The 6953-nt window shown below is 46.7% G+C and overlaps 1 pseudogene; it reads right to left on the bottom strand.

Moving 5' to 3' along the window:
- Positions 1–256: 256 nt before the first annotated feature.
- Positions 257–5531, bottom strand: LOC133247350 (keratin, type II cytoskeletal 6A-like; annotated as a pseudogene).
- Positions 5532–6953: the final 1422 nt, after the last annotated feature.

The raw sequence follows: 6953 nt of genomic DNA, 5'->3' as shown, positions 1-6953 counted from the left end.
TGCTGAGACCTGATCCAAGCAGTAAAACCAGACTTTACTATGATGATGGAACCAGATCCTTTCCACTCCGCATGCCAAAGTGTTATGGGAGGACTGCTGAGCATCAGGATGCTAAACTGCTGTTTCTTGAATTTATCTAAACAAGGAGAGTGAAGCACATGGGGACTGGGCATATGCTTCATTCCCAAGAAGGCATTTATCAGATGAAAACCTCAAGAACCACTGGTGACAAAGAAAGGCTATACGAAACCACACATTATATTATAAATCTGCTTTATTTAGCAATACAAGTTGCTAAAAGAGAAAAGAGAAAAGAGCAGAGGAAGCACCACAGGGATACAAACCCTGTACATCAAAGAACCAGTCACTTGTACTTTAGTAATCACTGCAAGGGAGGAACATAACACCTCTGAGATGGGATCTCCTGGGCCAGTGGAAAGCAAGTGGGATTGCCCTGTTATGGAGTAGGACTCAAGAGGTGACCTTCCAATGCTGAACAAGAGAACCTCATGGGTAACAGGTTTTGGGAGAGAGAAGATAAGGGCACTAAGTAACTTCAGTTCTAACTCAAGGAGTAAGAGAAGAAGGGAGCAGAAGAGAGGAAATAATTGGAGGAGAGGGCGGTGAAGCTGGAGAGGGAGCCTGAGACGTTGTGGGAGCTTGAGCCCATGACAGGACTTCAGTGCTTGTAGCCCTTCCTGCTGGAGGAGGAGGTGGTGGTGGTGTATTTGATGGTGGAACTGCTGCCCCCAGAGGAGCCGAAGCCACACCCTATGGCTCTGCCACTGCCAGAACTGAAGCCACCTCCAAGGCTGTGACCGCTGCTGTAGGAGTAGCCACTTCCTCCACTCACGCCTAAGCCACTGCCGAGACCGCTGGCACCACCATAGCCACCAGCACCACCATAGCCACCAGAGACAGTGGACTGGACCACGGCTGTGGAGGCAAAGGGACAAGGTCAGGACAAGATGGTGAGCTCACTCTGCCACACAGCATCCAGTCAAAGGGACACAAGGGCATGGGATGGGGGCAGGTGAAGGTACTTACAGATGTTGACTTGTCCAACGCCTTCCCCACTCAGCCTAGGAGAGAGAAGACACAGCCACGATGAGACCCAGAGCCACAGCTGGCCCCGCATGGGAAACCTCCGTGTGAGGAGAGTCCCCTGGACCCTGCCTTCTCAGTGCTGTCCTGGGAGTAGCACTATGACCACCGCTAGAGCGCCTTCCACTTGGGCTCATTGGCAGGACTTCTTGGAGATGGAGCCAGATGATTGCGGAGGCTGTGTGAGTTACTCACCTGCACTCCTCGCCTTCCAGCAGCTTTCTGTAGGTGGCAATCTCCACGTCCAGGGCCAGCTTGACATTCATGAGCTCCTGGTACTCCTTCAGCAGCCGGGCCATGTCCTGCTTGGCCTTCTGCAGGGCGTCTTCCAGGTCAGCCAGCTTGCTCCTGGCATCCTTGAGGGCCAGCTCCCCACGCTGCTCGGCGTCGGCGATGGCAGATTGCAGGCTGGCACACTAGAGGAGAGGAGGGCAGAGGAACCTGAATCTGGACTCCAGGGGAGAGGAAACATAGTACTACTTTCCCAATGAGGAAGAGCTCTAGAGCCCAGATCTCGTGGAAAAGGAGGTTTGATTCGTTGTCCAATCTTTCTTCAAACTACAAACCTTAACTAGTCTCAGTGTCCCTAATAAAAACCTATTTCCCTCTGTGTTAACCATATCAGTGAGGATGGGGTTGGGAGATGCCACAGCAGAATAAAGCCAGAGGACATGGAAAGAAATGGAACTACTGCTCTGTTTTGAATGTTGACAGTTTAGGTAAGTTTATTTGGATGTATAATAACTTGTACAAAACCACAAACATTCTCACTGAGAAGATGATTTCATCTCAAACTCTTGAGACCTTGCCTTCCTTCCACTTTACAGTCTTGGGTAACCCTCATTTGTCCTGTGCCTTTTCTCAGCTTCTTTTTCATGTTGAATCTGAGCATATTTGCAGCAGTCTTCTTCACACTTTCTGACCTGAAAATTTCCTTGCCTACATGTGTCTTGTATTCCCAAATCAATCATTCCCCTTTCAGGATCTCATTTTAATGCCTCTAGACTGTATCTTTGTCCCATTGACCAGTGGGAATTGGTCTGTCCTGAGTTTGTTTCCTGCTTGTAAGCTGGGCTCCGTATCTCTAACCTGAGGGAGCTTCTTCTTTTTCCCTCATGATGCCCAGAAATTTCCCACATGATGGTTGATGATACCTGATGGTCTAGGAAGGAAACTATGCTTTTCTGCTCTGTGGACCTCTCCATACCTGCTTCTTGACGTGGTCAATCTCAGATCTCAGCCTCTGGATCACGCGGTTGATCTCAGAGATCTCCTGCTTCGTGTTGCGCAGGTCATCCCCGTGTCTGCCCGCCGTCACCTGCAGCTCCTCGTACTGTAAACCAGAGGGAGACGAGGGGGCTGTCCATGGGCTTCCCAGGACACTAATCAAGGTTTTCAAAATCAAAACTAATGGTTTCTCCACAAGACATTGTATGAAAATTGGTGTTACTAGGTCATTGACACTGTGTACCCATCACATACTATCCTTGGTAGTACCACTGACTGACTGGTTCTCTTCAGGACAAGCAATGTTCTGTACTCTTGCTGAGAACCAGCATCAGGGTAAATCTAAAGCAAAGATCACTCTGCCTTTATCTACAGTAGATTTTGTCCTACATTTGGGTCTTTGACCTACGAGACTCGGCATAATTACCCAAAAGGTCTACCCTGAGAGGCCCCCACTTCTTAGTTGTAGTTTCCCCACTGAAGTCTACAGCCTCATTGATGTTCACAGAGGAGGCACAGGGATTCATCAGCTGCCACCTCACCACTCACCTTGGACTGGTACCAGGACTCAGCCTCAGCCCGGCTCCTCTGAGCAATCTCCTCATATTGGGCTTTGACTTCAGCAATGATGCTGTCCAGGTCCAGGTTGCGGTTGTTGTCCATGGAGAGGACCACAGAAGTGTCTGAGATGTGGGTTTGCATCTGAGCCAGTTCCTGCAGAACAAGAGATCATCCGATCATCTTTGGTCATGATGTTTAGAGAGGTATACCCAGCCAGAGATTTTCCACCCTTTGCAAATCTCAGTGTAATCAATAAAGCAGAATGTGAAATGCGTCATAGAAGGTTCTTAGGAAGTTGATCTCATCTGTGAGAGCGTCTACCTTGGCCTGTAGTTCAACCTTGTTCATGTAAGTAGCATCTACATCCTAGGGAAGAAGCCAACAGGCTGAGATCAGATGAGCCCTCCTGCCCAGTCTGCTCCTCTTTTAGTCTCCCTGACACACTTTTCTCAGTCTTCCCCTTCAGCAAAGAAACCAGAACCCCTGATCTGACTCATCTCACCTTCTTCAGATTCACAAATTCATTCTCTGCTACTGTGCGCTTGTTGATTTCATCTTCATATCTGGAATTAGAAAGGATAAAATCTAATTGAGTCAGGGGTGAAGATGATACAGAAAAAGCAGCTTGGAATTTCAACTTCCCAGAATGGATATATGCAAATGGACTTTCCTGCCAGTAAGCTTCAAAGGTGAATTTGTGGTCACTATATTATTTACCCATTACTCTTCCCATCTACCTGCATGGCCCTTATGTTTTCAGAGTTTGTGTTTAGTAAGAATTGTGGTTTCATTTTCATGGACATGTTTTACTAAGATCATGCCCTCATTTGAACCTGATCATCTAATTAGCTTGAAATGTGGGCTTCAGGAAACTGAGCCTTTCTGTCTCCTGTCACTCACTTGTTCTTGAAGTCCTCCACCGTGTCCTGCATCCCCCTGAGCTCCGAGTCCAGGCGGCCTCTCTCCCCAAGGATACTATCCAGCTGTCTCCTGAGGTTGTTGATATACTGCTCGAACAAAGGTTCCAGGTTCTGCCTCACGGTCTTGGTGCCCTGCTCCTGCAGCAGGGTCCACTTGGTGTCCAGGACCTTGTTCTGCTGCTCCAGGAATCGGACCTGCAGGAAGACAAGACAGTTATCTGTGAGTTGACAAGTCCCCAGGCTGATCTGGTGGTCCCGGTGGTGCTGGGCTGCTCCAGAGCCTGTACAGAGGCTGACAGTTCTGCTCCCCTGACTTTTAGCTTCACACCACACAGGTCTCATGGCTGAGTTTCCCTAGTGAGCTGTCAGATGTTCCCTCCCTCTCTATTCCAGAGACATCTGTCAGTGACTTTTCACCTTTCCTGTTCTTCCTTTTGATAAGCACAATCACAAATGTAATTTAAAACTCGTATTTCTCTCATATATTGCACAGAGGTTTTAAAGAGCATATTTCAGTTAAAGAGATGTTAAAATGTCTATAATCTAATGATTAAATTCCAATCCTATTAATAATTGGATTTAATCCTGTTTCCTATTTAGAGTATGAGTCCCTCTAAAATAAACTCTCTTAGTGCTTATGATCTGGTTCTACAAGTTGAGTATTTCTATGGATATTCATATTTTTGAGTCTTTTTCCCCTGGAATTTCTATTTTTTTTTTTCTTTCCTTCTGCCCCTACACCCAGCAGCTCAACTAAGGCTGAAGTACCTTTTCCCACTGTAATTCCCTTTTATTTCTTATACTGTTCAACAGATCAAGCTAACTCATTCCATTCTTTCATTTCATTTCTTTGCTTCAGGGTTATCAAGAATTGTGAATGCTTCCCTCACAATTATGGAAGACATTTAAGAGATCAGTAATTGTAAATGGTTACCATCACCTTCTGCCTGTGGTCCACATGATGTGGTCCTGCCCTGCATCCCAGTGGAGAACTAGCCTGAGTCCCCTCTCTCTTGAAAATCCCAGGCTCCCTCTGGTAAGACATTGGTTGGGTCTCTCTTGGGCACTCTGCAATCCCCATTGGGGCAGATGCTCCCAGCTCACCTTGTCGATGAAGGAGGCAAACTTGTTGTTGAGGGTCTTGATCTGCTCCCGCTCCTCAGTCCTCACCCGCTGGATGGTGGGGTCGATTTGCAGGTTGAGGGGAGTCAGGAGACTCTGGCTGACGGTGACCTCTTGGATGCCTCCAGGGGGCACACAGGGAAGCCAGGACCACCGAAGCCACCTCCGAAGCCAGCTCCACCACCGAGCCCAAAGCCACTACCAGCCCCAGCACCAAAACCAAATCCACCCCGGCTCCACCTCCGAAGCCATAGCCAACTCCAATTCTGCCGCCATATCCACCACCGATGGCACAGCTGCCCCCTGCGATGGAGATCCTCTTGGAGCCCCCAGGCCATAGAGGCTGCGGCTGCCAAAGCCAGCTCCTCCACACACTCCAGCGAGGCCGCCACTGCCCCTGGAGCGGGACAGGGACACGCTGCTGAAGCCAGAGCGGCACACCCCAGGGACTCTGGCTGAGCCGGCACTGAAGCCTTTACGGCTGATGCTTTGGGTCTTCACAGTGGATTTGTAAGACATGGTTCCTGAAGAAGAATAGGTTGAGAAGGGTGTGAGAGGTGGAAAGCAGAGCTGAAAGGAGCAGATCTATGAGAGGAGCTTCCCAGCAGCAGCTTATATATGGAAAAAATGGGCGGGCTCAGTCCTGGAAGGTGAGCCTGCAGATTGGGAAGGGCTGGGCTTTACAAATAGTGAGATCACCTCTGCCTCTAGAAAAGTATGAAGTATGAATATTGCTTCTTTGGTTTCCTTTAGTCATGGAGAAATTCTTCTGGCTTCTAGCCTTGACTTGATCCCAACACAATACCACTGGATGTAAATTCACTGAAGTCATGGGTTAGTCATGTTCTCAAACAAAGGAGACAAGGAGCTGATCTGTGATAATTGTCTCCTCCTTCTGCTTACTCAGACACTCTTCTCTTACCCCCTTCCCACAAAGTTTTCTACCTACTGCACCCTTCCCATAAGGTTGAACTGTCTCTTAAGGTTAATATGCTTTTGCTCCTGTGGTTTGCCAAGAAGGGCATGTTTGCAATGTAAATGTCTCTGAATATCTTTAGTGGATTTCCTGGGAATTATTTCTCATGGTCAGCCTTATTTCTTCTATGGGACATACAATCCTTTAACCTTAAGATATTGGAAAGAATTTCCAGATATCATGTTGTATTTTAGAATACAATTCAATATTTAAATTTAACTGAATTGCTCTCTAAAAACTAACTTCCATTTTATATCCTTAAATACTAGATGTTTTTTAACATCAAGGAGTTCTATTCAACCTTGAAATACATCTTTGTATTTTTTGTATTTTATTTTTGTTTTCCCAAATCAGGATCCTAAAATCATTCATTTTGAATTCACTGAATTTATATTCTCATAGATTCTGACATTTCTTAAAGTCAGACACCTTAATGGGGTGTGTACAGAAAGTTGAGGGGCATATAGAAACAGTGAATTTGTTTTTGCAGTTGTCCAGTCTTTCAAATTTAATTTATAATCTCAGTGCTTGAAATCTTAAATCTCCAGACACATTCTTAGAGGTGAAGGCTGCCAAGTGATCATGGTGCTTGGTTTAAGGGGAAGGAGACTGATTGTTTTAGTCCATAAATTAAGCACTATGGAGGAGTATTGAGAGCAATTGTAGACAGGGTGCTTTATAAGACTATTTGATTAAATGGACAGCCAGAGGAGGAAAGACAAACTCCCACACTGAGATGAGCCTGAGAAAAGCTCTTGTGACTATTTTATAAGCAATTCAATCTCTCCAGTGTTATGGAGGCAGTTTCCAGGCAGTGCAGGCTACTTCCCTGCGTATCCTTGTAGTGACCTCATTTGAAGGTTTGGATGCCTTTCCTGGCCATGGTTGCATACGGCTTTCCAGTGGCTCACAATGGTAAAGAAGTCTTCTTCCAATGCAGGAGTTTTCTGAGACGCTAGTACGAACTCTTTCTGGAAGATTCCCTGGAGGAGCTTGCAACTCACTCCAGTATTCTTGCCTAGAAATTCCAGGGACAGAGGAGC

Source organism: Bos javanicus, chromosome 5, assembly GCF_032452875.1.
Source record: "Bos javanicus breed banteng chromosome 5, ARS-OSU_banteng_1.0, whole genome shotgun sequence".
NCBI classification, from domain to species: domain Eukaryota; kingdom Metazoa; phylum Chordata; class Mammalia; order Artiodactyla; family Bovidae; genus Bos; species Bos javanicus.
Note: the sequence above shows the minus strand (reverse complement) of the source record. Positions and strands in the feature narration are given on the sequence as shown.